Below are 19,062 nucleotides of genomic sequence, written 5' to 3'. Positions count from 1 at the left end.
CAAAGAAGAGAGGAGAAAGAGAAGATGCCCCTTTCAGCAGGGGTTTTGTTGCTGGCATCTGACTTTTTGTAACAGGGTCTGAGAAAATTAATTGTATTTTGCTGGTGGCTGTGCAAGTTGCTGTTAGCGTGCATTCTGTTTCTGTTTTTCAAGTGAAGACAACCATTGTATAATGCAAATAAAAGAAGTATATTCACACCAGGCTCCACAGAGAAACTCGGCAGTTGAAGTTTACCCTCAAAAAAGAATAAAAAATAAAGACTGGCTCTTCTTGCCTGTGTTGTTTTTCTTTGCCCTTTGTTTGCTTTTATGCTACCTGATATAGTTTGTTCATCCAGAGCATGCAGTCTAAAAAAGTTCCATGAAGTGGCCAAATCGACTCAATCTGTTGATTGAGAAGTCTCTGTAGTTATTCATATACATTTCCCTTCCTCATTCACCCTCTTTGCCTTCAGACATTCTCAGACACATGGTTTAATTCAGGTGCTTTCTATTTTATGCTTTGCAATGCATTATTCATAGTAGTGCCTAGGTGACAATGTTATGTGGGAATTAGTCATCTCCTATTCATTGGTTTGCCAGCAATTTGAGTTGTCTGACTCTCAGACTGATTTAGGAAAATACGTAATTATCCCAGGAAAATTTCTTTGAAAACATACAAATGGATTTTTCAGTTCATTAAAACTCTACTGTGATCTCTTTATACATAATCCTTTCAATAAGTAATTTCAATCTATATTTAAATAATGTAAGTCTTTGTAGTTTGCTAGAACTTTATCCAACTGCTGGAGATGGCTGAATAGATCCCAGGGATTCTCACAGAAACTAACTTTAGTTTACTAAGGCTCATCTTTTGAGGCTGTCTTCAAAGTCAATGGAGCTGCAGGTTTCCAAGGACAAGTCAGAGTTGGAGGCTTCCTTGGGTAGTGTAATCAGCCACTACATTAGAAGTCTGATATGTCTGTGCTTCCTTTGGTAGCAAGCTCAGACACTCAAGGGGTTTGACTCAGACTTTTATCCTGCAGAGATGTTTAACTAGAGTCTCTTGCAATTTATGGGCTCTGGGCGAGTAGTTATCTTGCATCTGCAGTATCCTGTACCATGTGTGGATGCATGATCTTGTATCTTGTACATGAAAAATCAACAGAGCAAGTTACTAACATATAGGGAAATGTTTGAGTCAGTATTTGTTGTCTTCATCATGTCTCAATCCATTTCATTGTTTGCTGTGGTTGACAGAACTGAGGCATTGAGAGTACATATAACATCAATTAAATCATGCAAAAATTGGTGAGGGGATTCAGAAAGCTTGGAGTCTTACTGTGGAAGATGATCTAAGTCCATAGAGTCCTATCATGTTAGGAATGGATACCAGTACAAAAGCAGCAGGTATGACCATCTGAAAAGGTGATCTCTATGGAAATACACTAGAAAAGTAGTTAAGAAATTTGAGATCATGAATCCAAAAGGTGGGAGTCCTGAAAGCATGATATTTTCAGTCCCAAAAATGGGAATTGCTGGACTATAATAGTCCAAACAAGCCACTAAGGGAACAGACTCCCCCCATAAAGGAGAAAGAGACTAAAGGGGTGGGGGGGAGTGGGGGGAGTTCCCTGGTATTGATATGCAACACTGGACACTGGACTTCAGACTGGAAAAAGCAATGGGAAAGCAAGATCTTGGTCTCAATCCTCTCTATCTTTGCATGTACACTCAGAGAAGCACAGGGGAGTCAGTAAGCGGGACAAGAAAACATGCAGAATTATGGTATGGCAATCAATGAACACAGAGAAACATTTTTTGAAAACTTTGAAATGAGAAAGCTGAATAGGTACGTATTCATGGGAGATACAGAGCCTCACTAATGGGTTGAGGATTAGGACAGGTCTTAAAGCATTTGATAAAGGGATAAATCGCGATCTCTTTCCAGGTGGATAAAGGTGACTGCTCTGTCAGATTTACTCCTGAGGATGAAATGTGGCAAACAGAAGAATAAGCAAGAGGAAAATATTTGCTATCCAAAAGGCTTGGAAGGGCTACTTGCTGCAAACTAGGACTCTGCCACGCCTAGGACTGACTGGATGAGGGTGGGTTTATGTATTTATACGGGCTTCATCTAGATGTATGGGGGAACAAACACGTAGTAATAAACCTTGTCTGGGATCTTGCCTTTCTACTTTCTCTTCTTGTCAGTAGTTGAAGATCACCCCCCTCCCTTTCAAGTGAATGAAGCGTCCCAGCTCTGATCTGCTTCTAGTTATATCAAAATAGGTCACCTGGGACCCAGTGGAAGAAGAATGTTGATACACTTTATATATATATATATATATATCAGTTAGAGGGCCTTACAAGTCATGTGCCACCAGTGGTGCTTAGGATACACATGCCTTGCCATACTCCTGTCATCTGGGTATCTGCACAAAGATGAGAGATGGCAAAATAGTAAGTGATACAACAGTAACTCCCTCTAAGGAGCTCGTGGTAGCTGACCACTCAGTGTCACTCATTCTGAGTCTGCCCAGCAGCTGAATACATGGAGGGATGTCAGATCCTAGATCTTCCAGAAAATTTTTAAAAGAGCAGGTCAGATCAATGTTTTTGTATTACATTGTACTTAAGAATAAGCAAAGTATATCACAAACCTGTCAGAATGAGAGATTTTATATATTCATTTTTGGGGCTGATTAAGATTTCTTTTAAGTTCCTGTAAAGGTCTACTTTTTTGTTGTGATTGTTAGGAACTATTATTTTTCATTCAGATCTATGGCACCTTTTTTTTTTTTTTTTTTTTTTTGTACTGTTCAGCTGCATGGAAATAAATTGTTTTATTACTGAAATGTGAAAACAAGGATTATCTCACTGGGGTATAATAAATCTTGGTTAAAATACAGATTATTTTTGTTAATGTAATGATTCTATGTTTTAAAAATGTAAAGGTTGTGACAAAAATCAACAAAAGCCAGGAAATTCAAAGTTAATGTTGAATTGTGTCCATAAAGCACCTCATTAAGCCCAGACATTGTATCCCATATGGAATCATACAGTTTCCAGAGACAAATGTAATTTTTCATAATACAAGAGTGTGTTAAGGACAGAATCAGTGGATGTCGCTGATCTAGCAAAAAAATAATTCTAGTGTTCACATACTCTGTAATCCATGAAAGGTGGTTCCATCTGGATTTAAGCAATCAAGCACTCTTCTTAGCATAAACTGGCACAAAAAGCCTGAAAAAAAACCAGCCTTGAGTTCAGTTTCAATGCAAGGCATGTAGCAGGGGAGCTTAATGGTGTCCATCCACTGTGCCTTGCTAATAGTCACAATTTTAGAAAATGATTTCTTGGTTTAGCATCAGAACTGTTTGTATACTTTGTGTTGACTTTCTTAATGAAAAAATAAAGTATGTAAAAAATTGTCTCTTATAGCAAGATCTCAGTCATCAAGCATTTCACTGATGCATAAACAAGTAAGAGCTGGAGCCCTCCAAGTTTGCCTGCAGAATCACCATAGGGCTGACAAGAATCCCAATGCTTCCAGAGTTTGTAACTTGAAAGTAAACCCACACCATTCACTCCCAAGCCATTGCACTAGACTTTTGATGGCTTTTTGAAGACAGAATTTCCAAAATCCCCAGGGCAAGTCTTACACTTTTTTGGATTTTTCTGGAAAATTGGGGTTTGTTTTTTGGGGGTTTTAGTTGTTTTGTATTTGGGGTTTTTTTCTTCATTTTTCTGCTTTGTTTTGTTTTGTTTGGGTTTTTTTGTGGGAAAGAAAATAGGAAAATTTAAAACGTGGAAGTTCCTACCATACAACATGTCCCAAATACATATAATTTGGGGGTTTACTTTCTTTTTTTTTTTATCTTGCAGAAGTTAAATTGTGAAAAAAAAAAATCAGTTTGTGTCCATTTGTGAAACACACGCAAATACTGCGTAGCTCCTCTGCTATCCCGGGAGTGTTGTGCAGCACGCCAGCTTAGCAGGGCAGAGGGGAGCTTTTTTAATTAGGCAGAAGTGCCAGATAAAATGGTTTTGTTTTCCAAACCTTACTTACCTTACCGTGTGGATTACCTGGGGAGTCTAAAGCTTGGAAAGCGTGCGGTGGTCTGCAGTGGAAAGTGTGCAGTGGTCTGCAGTGATCTCAGTAGCAAGCAAACATGTGATGCTCCCTGAGTGCTGCCGATGCACAGAGTATAGAGTGTTGGCTGACGTCAGGCTGGGAGGAGGGGCTGTGAAGTCGTGGGTCAGGGTCATGGGCACAACATGGAAGCCAAGAGGAGCTGTTCTTCTTTATGGAAACACAGGGACTTCCTGGTCTGAGCCTGAGCAGGTAAGGTGGAAATGAGCCTCCATATGTTGAGCTGGAGCCAGACCCCCTTCTGGCAGCTCATCCCTTGAGGGCAAGGCTGCTGGGACACTATCTTAGCTTCTGGAGGGAAGAGAAAGCCTTGGAGGCATGCACTGGCCTGACAGAAAACCCAGGAGATGAGGCAGCAGCAGGAGAAAACAGGGTATGCTATTGGCACAAAAGAACTAACTGAATGGCTTCAGGAGGACATGGACAGGAGCTCCATGGGAGGAAGAACCCTCTGTCCCATCCAAATGGCAGTGGATCAAAGAGGTGAGGTGTAATTCATATGTATATACTGGAAAGCTTGAGAGCATTTCTATATAAAACAAAAAGCAACCAGGAAGAAACAGCTCAGTGTTGTCACTGGAGGAGATAACGCTCATACCATGCTTGTAGAGTGGGGGTAGCCAAACCGCACTGCTCCCAGAGACCAAGGAACTTCAAGCAGAGAGGATTAGAGGGCTTTGAACTGGATGCCTGTTGAAGAAAAGAATAAAAAGAGAAGGGAAAATATTCTTGTTGCAAGACATCTGGAAACCCCAGCTGTTACTGACCTCTTTCTAAAAACCTGGGAGCATTGCAATATTTCACCTTCCACTGAAATTCTCTGGCTTTAGTCTGGATTTAAAAGTGTTTTTAAGACTTTCCTTGGGGATTCAAACATAATGTGCTGAGCAACTGCACTCTGATTATAAAGATTCATTAAGCTGTCTAAAATCAGGAGCCCCAAAACTGAAGTATCCAAAATCATCAGTCACTTTGAAAATTTAGGTAATCTTTTCCCTGTCTTTTCTCTTTGCCAGCTTAGACCTCTCCTTGATCTATGGCCCTTTTACATTTTTCCCAAGCTAAGAGAGATTAAGCTGTAAGAGAAGAGCCAGATCTGATTTAACTGTCACTCAGAATCAGCAGCTTCAGGGCTACAAAGTCTGCAAAGCTCCTTTGAATTGACTGTCACAAAGGCATTTTTAGGTGTCAAGACCTATGTTTGTTACCTTAATGTTTTCTCGAAGAATACCATCAAAGCATAAGCTTTATCTTGGTTCTAAGGTATCTATAAACTAACCTAACCAACAGGTATTTTAATGTTGTTATTGGCTTAATCTTGATTTGAAAAAATTCATTTGACATTGTTTGGGATTCATTCCATGAAAAACAAGATCAGAACACAGCCTCTCGGTACCTGTAAATAATATATCATGGACAGATTCAAAATGATTCTGCTCGCACTTTGAGTCTGCTGGCACAGTCTTATAAATTGATTAGTGGTAGCAAGCAGATAAACACAGGGTTAGTGCTGAGGTACTGCTTCAATCCAGAGCTCATTTGCCATCACTTTTAACATATGTTTAGACATGCTATGTCCCCATATTAAAACTCTTTTGACCTACAGGCCTAAAGCAAGATTTAGGCTGAATTTAAACACCTCATACAGCAATTTTTTCCACCAACTAAGGCTCTGAAGAGCTCTGAGAGTCTCTAGGGCTTCCCTCCTTAGACTAAATGTTTCCTACTTTTTCCTCAGAACTGCCCTAGATGCAGTGACTTGGTCCTTTGCCCTTGCTTACACTTCACCAAGGTCTGGACAGTCAGCACCGGAGACGCCCAGGGCCATGTCCATACCCGGGCTACAGAGCAAGCCAGGGTCAATGTTCAGTCTTTGGACAAGGTACACCCAAAAGCCCAAATCCTCCCTTTCACTTCCCAGAATGGGAAGTCGATGTCTAAATTGTCTCTTGGACACTGTTCCTGATGAATGCTATTCCTCTGGCAAGGGAAAAAAACTCTTCCAAAGAGCATGTTAATAATTAAACAGCCCACTTGACTGCAAGCAAGTGCCCCTTCTTAAGTGGTATAGATACAGCCTTAGACAGCACTGCAAGGGGGCAGAGAGGTAAGTGCTTAGTTTTTCAATGCACACTTTTTAATTCAGTTTTGTATTTCAATATTGTAATCATGTCCTGATTTTCTGACATGTTAACTCCACAGGTCCCTCTCAAGGATTTTTTTTCATAAAGGTACCCATGTTAATTCCAGTCCATAATCGGATAGCTCAAGCTCCTTCACTTATTCCCTTTATGGTCAGCAGGTTTGAAAATCACCTGATTTTTATTTCAGTGACTAAACAGTGAACCCGAACATAACTTCAAGCACATGGATTTGGATATTTTGACAACCACTGTCTGTCTTGACAAGTTCTTGACAATAATGTTATTACTTCATCCTGCTGAACTAGCAAACTGACAAATAGTCCTCTTTCTTTCAAGTCAGTGCCAGAATGCTGATTCTTTACTAGAAAGTACTGAGCTAATTATAGCCATGTTTAACATTTATTAGCTTAATCTGAGATTTAAATTTTATTGTACTTTTAAAAATGTTCCATTGTGCTTAAGCAGCAGTTAGATAACTAAGACCATAATCTCATTGAATAGAAAGGTACTAGACAAGGTTTTGCAAGCAGGAATGATTGGAAGAATTCAAAGTAATAAGAAAATCTTTGTCCTTTTAATTTGATCTCAAATCTTGTCATTGCTCTGACTACAAAATTTCTAGGTAAATGAAAAATGTCACTCACTTAAAATACCAGGAAAACCAAAATGTTCTGAATTTTGCACGTATGAGAATATAATAATTCCTCTTGTAGTTTCAGTTCAGCATGATCATTCTTTCCTTATCTAAACTGTTGCATAGATCTCTGCATTCTGAGACTATATTCTACCTCAAAAGTGGCTGAATTTTAACAATGGATGAAATAAGCCATTACACAGTTCGTGTGTTAAAGTGCTCCAAGACCCTTTGGGAGAAGGTATTATATATATGTACCAGAGGTATTATTTCAAGGCAGCAACTCTGCCAAATGTTAAACTGAGACTGAAGTGTTACAGCTGAGTTGTTAACCTCTGGAAAGAGGGGTTTAAACTGCAAATGCTGACCTAACCTTACCTCTGGGGGAGCAAATAGTAATAATGAAAAATTATGCAGCTTTCACCTCCTCTTCAAAGAAAAAAATCAAACCTAAACATTTTAAGCTTCATTTTATACTCTTTTCCTCCAGTTAATTTAGACAAGCTTGTTAGCAAAATAATAGTTCCTGTGCTTAGTAAGCAGTATTTCAACTTTCTGACTCCCATTCAGCTGGAAAATCACAAGGTCAGGTTGCTTTCATCTTTGATTTGTAAGTAGAAGAGAATTCTGCTCTTGGCCTTCTCAGTGCCTTCATCAGAAAATACAACAAACACAAAAGATAGACATGCCAGACACCAGTAGGTCCCAATATATAAAACCACAGAAGCAAGCAAGTAGAAGGGATGGAGGCGAAAGATGACAGAAAAAGTATTGTTTCAGATTTACAATCTTTGGTTGTTACCTTTAAAAGAGAAGGAAAAGACAGAATACTCTGCAGTTATGTAGAAGGCCATAATAGACAGAAAGAGAAAACACATCCTGCTTTCAGCAGGCAGGGAGGAAGGGAGAGGCTGTCCAGCTCCACTCAGAACAAACTTTATTTATAAACTCTTGGAGATAGGTGTCACAAAGCAGCCTCAAGTGGTGGGACTGTATTTATTCATTAAAAGGGGTTTTCACTGCATCTAATAAATGCTTTATTTCTACTTCTCTAAACATAGCAGGATCTTACTTAAAAATTAAATGTGAGACTCTTCTTGAAACTCCTGGTAAGAGGGCTTTAACTACTGATTACTGAAATACAGGAAGATATGCAAGAAAAAAGATTACTCAGATGACAGTGTTTATCATGCTCTTTATATTTTCCTCTGAGCTGTCCCTGTTATCAGAAATTGGATAGTTTGATAAGACAAAATGTGATAACTTTTATGCTTTCAGACCAGTAGAAAGCAAAAAGGAAGCAAAGTAATGCAAAATAATTACTGCACCATCTACATGGTCTGTGGCCCTATCAGGTTCACAAAGGTGCTACACAATTTTTCTCTCCCATCTTGTCTTCCTCATTAGATTCAGACCATGAATCTCTTCATTTGGCCCTTTGCAAGTAAATTAGGACACCTTCCCACTTGGTCTTCAGCAAACTACTAATGCAGTCCAGCTGTTTGGGGTTTTTTTCCCCCCAAAAGCCACAGAAAGAGCTGGACAAGGGTAAAAAATCACAGCTACAGCCACAGACAGACACAAGAGAAGAAAAAAAAGAGCAATCCCATGTACTACATTCCTGCCATGGTTGCTTCTCCACTCACACCACCTACGATGTCCCTTTCTGCAGTCAGCCCCTCAGCCTGCCCCACTGCAGGTGGGGAAAGGTGGGGCAGGACTTCACCTTCGAGCTGTGGGGAGCGATTGTGGTGAGTTGACCCTGGCTGGATGTCAGGTGCCCACCAAAGCTGCTCTATCACTCCCCCCCCACACTCAGCTGGACAGAAAAGAGAAAATAAAAAAAAAGGCTTGTGGGTCAAGATAAGGACAAGGAGATCACTCACCAATTACCATCACAGGTAAAACGGGCTTGTCTTGGGGGAAATAGTTTAATTCATTACCATCCAGATCAGAGCAGGATGATAAGAAATAAAACCAAAACTTAAATACAACCTTACCCTACCCCTCCCTTCTTCCTGAGCTCAGCTTCATTCCTGGTTTTCTCTACCTCCTCCCTATCCAGTGGTGCAGGGGACAGGGAATGGAGGTTACAGTCAGTCAATCACACGCTGTCTCTGTTGCTCCTTCTTCCTCCTCAGGGTGAGGACTCCTCACACTCTTCCCCTGCTCCAGCATGGTGTCCCACCCATAGCAGACAGTCCTCCATTAACTTCTCCAATGTGGGTCCTTCCCACAGGCTGCAGTTCTTTACACACTACTCCACCACGGGTCCCCCCCACCAGGTGCCGTCCTTCAGGCACAGCCAGCTCCAGCGTGGGTCCCCCACGGGGTCACAGCCCGGCCAGCAGCCCTGCCCCAGCCTGGGCTCCTCTCCATGGGGCCACAGGCCCTGTCAGCAAACCTGCTCCAGTGCAGGCTGCCCGTGGGGGCACAGCCTCCTTTGGGCATCCACCTGCTCTGGTGTGGGGTCCTCCGCAGGCTGCAGGTGGATATCTGCTCCACCATGGACCTCCACGGGCTGCAGGGGGACAGCCTGCCTCACCGTGGGCTTCATCATGGGCTGCAAGGAAGTCTCTGCTCCAGCACCTGGGGCACCTCCTGCCTCTGCTTCTGCACTGATCTTGGTGTATGCTCACATATTCTCACTTTTCTGGCTGCAATTTGTTACACAATTACTTTTTTTCCCCCTTAAATTCATTTTCCTAGAGACACTACCACCATTGCTGATAGGCTTGGCCTTGGCCAGAAGTGGGTCCATCTTGGAGACAGCTGGCATTCATTACATAGGGGAAGTTTCTAGCAGCCTCTCAAAGAAGCCACCCCTGTAGTCCTTCCGCTACCAAAACCTTGCCATGCAAACCCATCACAGTGATGAAGTATAGCTCTTGGAGGGCTTCAGGGAGAAGAAAAACACAAACCAGAGATTTAAAACACACCCTCCCTAGCAGAATACTTGCTGATATATTTTTTTGGGGGGGTGCAGAGGTTTGAGCTTGCCCCTTTACCCATTTACCATGGTTTATTTATCAAACAGTGTTCCCTGGTTTAAGAAAGCATGACCCTTTTCTTCCAGTGTGTGACAATATCTGAGCAAGAGAAGTCCAGCCTCAGAGGTTGGTTGGCATTTTCTGTCACTAGTCCTTAGGTACGGATGTCTCTAATATGCTCATACCCATAGGTGGAAATCGTGGAAACAAATCATGGTCTGCAAACTTCTAGTGCCTCAAGAGACTCAAGCGCATAAGACCAGACATAGCTGGTCCCTGGAACAATGTCCCTACTGCAGTGCTTTCACCTCTGATTCAAAGGTGAAGATGCATACTGAGTGGATGGTGAGAAGTTTTGATGGCTTACAGTAATCCACTGACCACAAAAATTTGGGGTCCATGAAAATGATCTGTCAGCTTCAGATTGTTCTCTCCTGGAACTTATCAACCCAAAATTGGAATTCTGTGCTGCTGCCAACAAGTCCAAATAGGCTTCCTTTGTTTTCCTGGCCTCTATGTAACCATGCTATCAAAAAGCAAATTAAGGTCAGAAAATCAGAAGGCAGAAATGATGAGTAACAAAGGCTGAAGATGTATAGTTCCAGTGGGAAAATGAATTGTAAAGACCTTGCAGTTAAAGACTGCAATCAGCATTCAGAGGCACCCTGGAGGTGTGCTCATGAGAGCTGGAAATATTTCAAAAGCTTTACAGCATTAAAATAAAGCTATCCTAAAAATATAGCTATTTTAAACAAAACATACTGAGGAAGAGGTATGAAGAGTTTCAATAATCTTTTAAATATTTATATATGGAGAACATATTTTTTCTTTCTTTGAAATTATACTTGTTTAAGAAATTGTCTATTTTACCGTTCTAAATACAATTTTCAAAATTACCATGCAACTTCTACTTGAGCTGCAAAATTTTGAGAGATATTTCATAGAAAATCCAGAAGTATTTTCTTTTTCTTCCAAGCCAGAGCAAACCAGAAATTTCAAAACCTCCAGATTGAGTGTGAAATGGATATTGCAGATCTACACAGCTGCATTCACATTTCAAAATAATTATTCTCTGTGTATGCTTATCTGTGATGGCCTAATTTTGCTATTAATTCATTTACTATTAGTTTCCTATCTGCAGAACAAATGCAATTAATGTTCTGGCATTTATTCATATTTTATGATCATCTCACAACAATTAGAAGTTTTCTCATTAAATAATGCTTACTTCATAAATATTTTCAACAGGGTAGCATATCAGAACTGAAAACAAAGCAATCAGAAGATCATCCATATTAAGGTGATGACGTCTTGAGATTTTCTCCTGATTATTGTGCTTCATAATGATATTTCTAAATTAATGTGTATGTGTGTGTGTTAGATGAAATATAATTAAACACTGCTTCAGAAATGGATGCATTATTTCACATTGGTATTACCAAGTTTTTATACATATGTATTTTATTTTTATATGTAGAAGACTAAATTTCCTCCAAATCCTGCAGGTATAAGTATGAAGCATGTGCATATAAAAGGGGATGAAGGTGTGAAAAAATGTAAATATTTTTAAGGGAGATATTAGTGCATGTTCCTGTAGGTGTGCAATGATCTTAATTGACCACACAAACTGACCACCGTCAGTAGGTGTCATAATAAATACCATTTCCTGATTTTAAGTAAAAGTAGCAGGCACACTTTTCACTCAGTTTTTGGTGATTCTGGGATAAGAAACATTAGAAGAATTATGTTGTTTAGGTAGTTATTAATAATGTAGAAAATAACCCTAAACAGTCAGACAGAACAGGCTCCTAAACATGTTGACAGCCTGGAAATTTTCCAAAACCACTGTTGTATGCATGTTCTTACCTGCACCCACACAGGACTTTGCATATCTTCTCAAGACACTGGATTTTTACTCAGTCTCCAGGACTCTGCAGGTTGCAGGAATACAGGTTATGCTTTGCCCCAGAAAAACAAGTGTGACACCAGCCTACCAAACACCAGTCTTTGAAAATGTGAGTTACAATGCAATATCACTATGACTTCATACAGCTATTGCCATTTTCTTGTTCCCATAACTGAGGGTACACTCAACAGCAAATAGTAAATTAGGGTTATTTTTCCACTGATTTGGAGGAGCATTCTATCAGATTGTTATTATTAAAATGTTTCACAAACCAGGCTGATCTGCAGGATGAATAGACATTTCTATCCTGCCAGGACAAGAGGACAAAAGAACAAAAAAATTCTAATGACTTTTCAAAATCTCAGATAAAAAGTTTGAATAAAGTTTTGCTTTTTGTATATATTTTATTACTTTACTATATTTCATCAATAAAAACAGTTTCTCGAATTGTCCATAATTATATTTAAATGGAGGCACTAATGTAACATTCTGTTGGCTTAAACAAATTGTTCATTTTTAACCCCTAACCTCAGACACAAGCTGCCAGGGTAAAACTGCATTGTCATGTGGCAATTTTTTAAAACATTGATAGTCTCAGATTATTATTCTTGATTTTGATATAATTATTTAAATAATTCCTGTCCGTCTAGAATATAATATTTCTGGGTCATCTCCAGATTACACAAGACAGTTGATTTAGTCTCATGCTTGTTTGTGAAAAATCCCTACTCCCCTTTCCGTTCTTTCCATCTTCTCCCCTGCCAGGTAAATCCCATTTTTTTAAAAAGGCACAGTGTTATTGGTTGGGTTTTTTTTAGCAGATCAGAACTAAGACGATTCATGAATTCTGAATATCTAATTTCTATACTTTTTTAGGATAAAGAATTGTTTATAGCAAAAGACTGCATAAAGTGAAATCTTGGTCACACAAAAATGACAGCAAAATCAGTTTTGGCTTTTGTGAGAAGGAATTCTATGTAACTCTTGAGGAAAAACTCTGAGTTTCAGTATTCTTACCCTAATTAGATCCAATCTTTCTTCTATATAACCTTACTATATACACTAGCTGTAGATTTCCTTTTCCTTGATTTCCTTGATTGAGTCAGGGAGAAGCACAGATAACAACCACTGTCTATTAAAACACCTTTCATTAATTAAGCTGTAACCGTTAACATAATTAAACCATTATTATTAATAGCAAACATCTCTCTACCCAGTGCATTCACTTACTTCTTATGCAGTTCACTCTCCAAGTACTTGGATTTCCTCAATTATCTGGTTGGAGTTAAGGCATGAACCCCAGCTGCAGAAGCAACAGCTCATCCAGATGTGCCAGTGGCTTCTGGGCTGGTCTTCAGAAAGATCCCAAGACTCCCTCATCCCACCAGACATGAACATCACCCTGTAGTCTTTCTTTGCAAACAACAGTCTCCACCTTCCCACACAAGGTCCAAATCATGCAGCTCCTTGCTGGTGCCCATACGTGCTGGTGGCTTTCCACACTTTTGGTCCGGCCCTTGGTGTCCCGAGCTTCTCTGTTCTTGCAGATCCAGCAGGACTGTTGGCCTCTGGAGCTCACCAGTTCCTGGGACAGTCACACATTCCTCAGCTGGTTACCCTTCCACTCTTTGTCCTGCTTTTGTTCAGTACTTATATCTCTACCAACGTACATGGGTAACCACAGAAGGGACTGCTACAGCACCCTATGCTCACAGGCCACTTGTGGAGCTTCCTCTCCACAAAACAGTAATAGTTATTTATTATATGTGTGATACACATGTAGGAAACAAAGAACCTGCTAATATGCTATAAAATATGTTACAACTTTGAGCCTGGCATCTAATGATACCTACAGGTGGTAACTGTACAAGTTTTAGGTTATCTCACAAGATTTCCTTCCAATAAATGCTGTATATTATACCTCCACAGTGTTAACTAAAAAAAAAAAAACACAAAACCAAACGAACAAAAAAAAAAACCAACCCATTTATTTCCTGTGGCCAAGCTGAATAAAACATAAGAAATAGAAAAGAGTTTAAAGCAAATTTAATTTTTATACTTATTTCAATTTCATTGATCTAGGTTACTGTTATCTGTGAATGTAACTTAAATAATAACAACAACGTGATAGTAGCAATCAAATCAAATTATGTTAGGTGATGTATTTTCATATTTGTCAACCATTGCCCTCAACTATTTCTCCACTATGGAAACTCTGCTATCCTGCCAATATCTCTATATTATCATCTCTGTTAAGACAGGAAACCAGAAATAGATTTGCCATACATAATCCAGTTATGAACCTGCTTTATTGGAATGAAATACTTTAAATCCCAGTGGTTAGCAAGATGCAGACCTTCAAAGTATTCACTGTTCTGAGGCAGACTATCACCTATACTGACTTCAGGTCAGTAAGATTTTGGTTAAAAAATCTGTACTTAAGGAAAGTGAAAACAACATTTTCTAAAAGAAGAGAAGGTGGCTTATTTTTGAGAAATTATTTTTATTGTTGTTGCTTTTATTGTGGGTAGTTGTTTGGGTTTTTTTAGTTGGCAATGGGGGAAAACATTTCATTGTAGAGGAATGAGGCTGGGCTAATTAGCATTGATAATATACAGCTGTGGGTTGGCTTCATGGTTGTCAAGTTGGCCGATGTAGGTAAGGTGCAGGTGTGGCTGGTTCTGTTAAGTGGTTGAGAGCCAGTGAAGGGAGAGCAGCTGAGGAAGAAGGGGAGAGAGGAAGAAGCAGAGAAAAGAGAGAGAACACATTCCCTGGAAGAGGTGAGATGAGGAGAAGGCAGCAGAGGGACTGACATGAAGAGTGTCATGTATGCTGGTATGAGGTGGTAAAAGACCTTGTTGTAGCTGGCTAGTTTGGAGAGTGCTGTGACATTTCATTGGTTTTAATATGAGTTCATTGCAACTACTCAGAAGCTGGAATATCAGGGGTAAATGCAGCAGTAAAATAGTGAACGTCATTAAGCAGATCCGATTTGGACAAAATCAATATGTCTTCCCTATTCTTCATGCAGTTACAGAAGCAAATCACCATGATGGTATGATGTCAAGCATGTCAGAGTCACAGTATTTGAAATGTGCTAGAAATTGTAAAACCCTTCTCAGGTGTTGTTCCATCTTGTTAAGGATCTGTGATCAGGAAGATTTCTCCCCTTCTCTTTGCTGCTTCTTCTGGCTGTTTCCCACAGCAGAATTCATTAAGAAAACTAAGAAATGCCATGAACTACATTTAAAAGGGAAGCATCATCTTTACTAACTGTTCCCATCACAAAGCATTTCTTTGCCTTGGAAGAGGACTGTTTTCCTGTTGGCTGCATGCAGAGAATGGAAATGGGGAAAAAAATGAAATTGTAGAAACATTCTTAAAAAAGACATACATTGTACAGATTCCTAAAAACCCTTCCAATTATCCAAAGATTTAATCAAGCATTGTCTGCTATGGGCATATGTATGTGCCTGGGGTATCCTCATACGCTAAGCATGACTAGCAGCTCTACTTGCACTGTTAGTAGCTGCTAAGCTCAAGAAGATGCTCTAACCAGAAAGATAAAAGTGTTCCAAGTACTGTAATGGAGTTGCAGGGAATGAAGATATATGAAGTGTGAGAGGAAAAGCAATATGTGTTAAGATTTTGATCCTATGAACTGATGTGGTCTGCAATCACACTGTTAGAGCTGTCTGACTCTTTAGGCAGTCTAGTCCCGTTGCTGGAGCCCTGTAGTATGGCATCAAAGTGATCAGTGGTAAAATGGGCAGTAAATTGTAAATATCAACCTTTCCTGCTGGTTTTACACTTTGATAAGAGCTGAGATAGTGCTTTTCAAATAAAATATTTTTCCTTTCTGCACTTCAGCATTTTCAGTTTGGAAAAGCCTAATACATTTCAGGTCATATAGCTTGCTCCCTAAAGTGAGATATTTACTAATTTAGAAGCTGCTATCAAAAATAGCAAGAAATAGGAAATGAAAGAGAGAGCAAAACAGTGAGACCTTTCCTGGCACAATAATCTCTAAGGCTTTGACCCAGCAAAAAATCATCTCTGCTTAATCTTGAACATGCTGGCAAAAGTTCCAAATAAGATATCAGGAAAGGCAAACGTATTTGTGCAGTGGAAGAGTTTGTATTAACTTATCACTTTGTAATTTACTGAAAAGGTTACTTTATTTGAAATGATTATTCTTTAAAAGCCATAGTAATTTTTGTCTAACTAGAGAGGGAGACAGAGTCAAACACAAGTGTCTTGACAACACTTTCATCTGACAGACTGGAATTGGACTGTAGGTAAGACATGGTTCAGGATTCCACTTTCATTTCCCTTCAGTGTAAGTTTCACTTATTAGTTATCTTGGATTCAAATGCATTTAATAATTTTTTTAAAAATTATTGTTGTACTAAGTAAGCACTAAACTAGTTTCTGTGAAGTATGTTGAGATCCCCAGGAAAAAAAGCACTATCACAAAAAAAAACCAAAAGTCAATAAAATATATTTAAAAAATATTAATAAACTCCAGTAATGATGACATTTTGCCACAGAAATTCTCAGTCCTCTGTGCTGCTCCCATACGCAATACAGTATTCAAATAAGATTACAACAAAATTTTGCATTTTCAAACATTCTTCTTGATTTTAAACATTTCTCATATTATACTTGACATGAACATTCTTTTTCTGCTTTTTCTGCTCAGTTGTTGGCAGCTGTTACAGTGCTGTAATCTGAAAAAAAATAAAAGCTTGCAGAATGGCTAAGTATCATATATTACATGTATTCCTTATTTGGTGAAAATTATGTTAGGTGAATGTACTAATTCAGAAGGCAAACCTGATGCAGATTACAAATAAGGAGAGTGATTTTAGCTAATAGAAAATAAAATCCTCAGAGCTATACTGAGTATACCATGGAAACACAGGTGTACTTTTTCCTTTAAAATAAAAGTGAACAACTATTCTATATAATTAGTGAGATTGTCTAAATGCACAGTTTTACCCTCCAAACTAAGGTCTGTTTACTATCTTAGTTTTTTTATTTTTTTTCTCAAGGAATTAGAATATGCTGAAATTTTTGAAGCTAAAGCACTTCCTTTTTGTCTTAATGTAGAAACTGTAGGATTAGCTGCCTGAAAATGAACCCATTAGATAGTAATAACTTGATTACAAGCACTTAAAATCCCATACATATCCAGGTTGATCAGAGGTTCTACAAAATTAATTTTCTACAAAATGTAGAAAAAAAACATTTACTGGTCCATCATGACTATATCTTTGTTCTAAAACAAAAATGGAGATCTGCAAGCACCATCATGTGAATTTAAAAGCTTTGTTCACCTTTATAAGTAACGTGATATGCATATATATACTTATACCTTGACAAACTTTCAGCTCTGCTGTCTGAAGATAGTTGATTGCTGCACTTTCTGCTTGTTATCCTCCATATCTTGTGTCCATCTTCTTCTTGACTCCGTCCGCATATCACTGATGGAGTTAGCTACACCGCGTCTTCCAGGAGACGTCTGGTCTCTGCAGCTCTCTGACCTATCACTCATTCTCTCCATTCCCAACACTTTAAGCTTGTGGTGGAGCATCAAAGAGCTGCTGCTACATACTTGGTATCTTCCTTGACATTGTTCTCCATTAAAAAAGACAACGCTAATCAGACCATGGAAAAAATCCAGCCCTAAGACTCAGACAGTATACCAGAGATGAGGAAAATTTCAAGCAAGCAGTGAAGCTCAGGATCCCACCTTGGCTTATTTGACCATTATTAAGTTGCAGGAGCCAAGTGTTTGAGCTCCTTTAGAGTAAGGATGTTTCTAGCCTTCAGCTCTGGCCCTGTGGGTTTTGGTCCTAAATGTCCTCTGCCACTGCTGCCTGCTGTTTTCTAACAAAACGGGCAACTGTTCCCAAATTGTCTTGCATCAGCAATGTTTGGGTAATGCGTCTCTATTTCATGGAAGGTATACCTAGAGAGAGAATACATAATGAACTGTTGTGATGAGGCGTTTATCTCTGCAACATTGAGAGGTATAACTTAAGAGTGATGTATAGTAGCCATGAAGATAAATAGCACGGCAGGGCAGAGTATCATGTATAAAACATTCCTGGCACTCTAGGTTCCATTTCATTATTAGATTTTTAAAAAGAACCATTTTCTTGGTTAGTTTCCAGACCTAGCAGTCACAGAGGCTAATTTCAAATTGCTTGAGGCCTTGGAAACAAAGATGCATTTTTGCAAACACTGACTTAAGTGCCAATAAAAAATGTGAGCAGGACCCACCCAGCCCTGTAAGGGAATTATACACAAGAGAGTTTTTTCCCCTCACAAACCCCCATCTCCCCCCAGTTTTTTCTGTCATGCACCAGCATTTACAGGTTAGCTTTCAAAACAGCAAAAATATTAGGCAGGAAAAAAAGGTAGCTAGCTAGACAGATAGACAGATTGCCTCCTGTAGTGAGCAGTTTCTTTTGATCCGCATGTGAGGTCCTTCCTCTTTACCTGTCTCCACTGAGATGTCCCCTGGAGTATATTCAGGAAGGATGTGGGACAAAAGCAGGAAGTCCTCAGCAGATCAGCAGGAATGGTTAGGTGTGTAGGTGTTAAAGATTTAATGAATTTGGGTTGCTTAGCCTAAAGAAAAGGAGTCTGGAGGGAGAGCATGTATGCATATCACTACAATAATCTATAGTAAGAGACAGAATAAAATACTCTTCATGTTCACAGTAAACAGGAGAATCTTAAAAGACAGCATGAAGGTTCAGGTTAGATACCTGGAAAACCTTTGTAATGTAATGGTAGTAAAGCACCAGAATAAGTTACTGGAAATGTGAGATTTGCACTACTGAAAGTCTGATGTGAATGTTTATCTAGAGATAACACAAATGCAATTAACTCTTCTTTGGCTCATGGAGATTGTGAAATCTGCTAAAACCCTTTCAGACCAAGTTGTGATGTGTTAAAAATGCCACATAATAAATATACACCCAAATCACCCAAATGCTAGTGATAAAGCAGTACAAATATAAAATTAATCATTCAGCAGAACATCTTATCCTGGAATTGTTAGCTTGCTGCTTTTTTTTTTTTTTTTAGATTGTGGTACCAGCTGGCAATAGCATGATAATATATTTATCCTCATTAGAGACAAATGTGTTATTTTATGGTTAATTCAGTATGTAGACTTTAGACCCTGTGGAGTATAGTTCAAGCCTCTGTTTTGCAACAGAATCTGTTACTTCAGTTAA

The 19,062-nt window shown here is 39.1% G+C and overlaps 1 long non-coding RNA gene across 5 annotated transcripts in view; it reads right to left on the bottom strand.

Moving 5' to 3' along the window:
- Nucleotides 1-13,799: 13,799 nt before the first annotated feature.
- LOC114010389 (uncharacterized) overlaps nt 13,800-19,062 on the bottom strand; it is a 53,898-nt gene continuing 48,635 nt past the window's right edge. For 4 of the 5 annotated variants that reach the window (XR_008746607.1, XR_008746611.1, XR_008746608.1 and 1 more), the window contains one exon: nt 13,800-17,783. This is a non-coding gene — a long non-coding RNA (uncharacterized LOC114010389). The remainder of the gene's footprint in view (nt 17,784-19,062) is intronic. The other variant, XR_008746609.1, reaches the window with a different exon arrangement.

This window comes from Falco peregrinus, chromosome 3, assembly GCF_023634155.1.
Source record: "Falco peregrinus isolate bFalPer1 chromosome 3, bFalPer1.pri, whole genome shotgun sequence".
Classification (NCBI taxonomy): Eukaryota; Metazoa; Chordata; class Aves; order Falconiformes; family Falconidae; genus Falco; species Falco peregrinus.
This window is presented reverse-complemented; position numbering and strand designations above follow the sequence as displayed.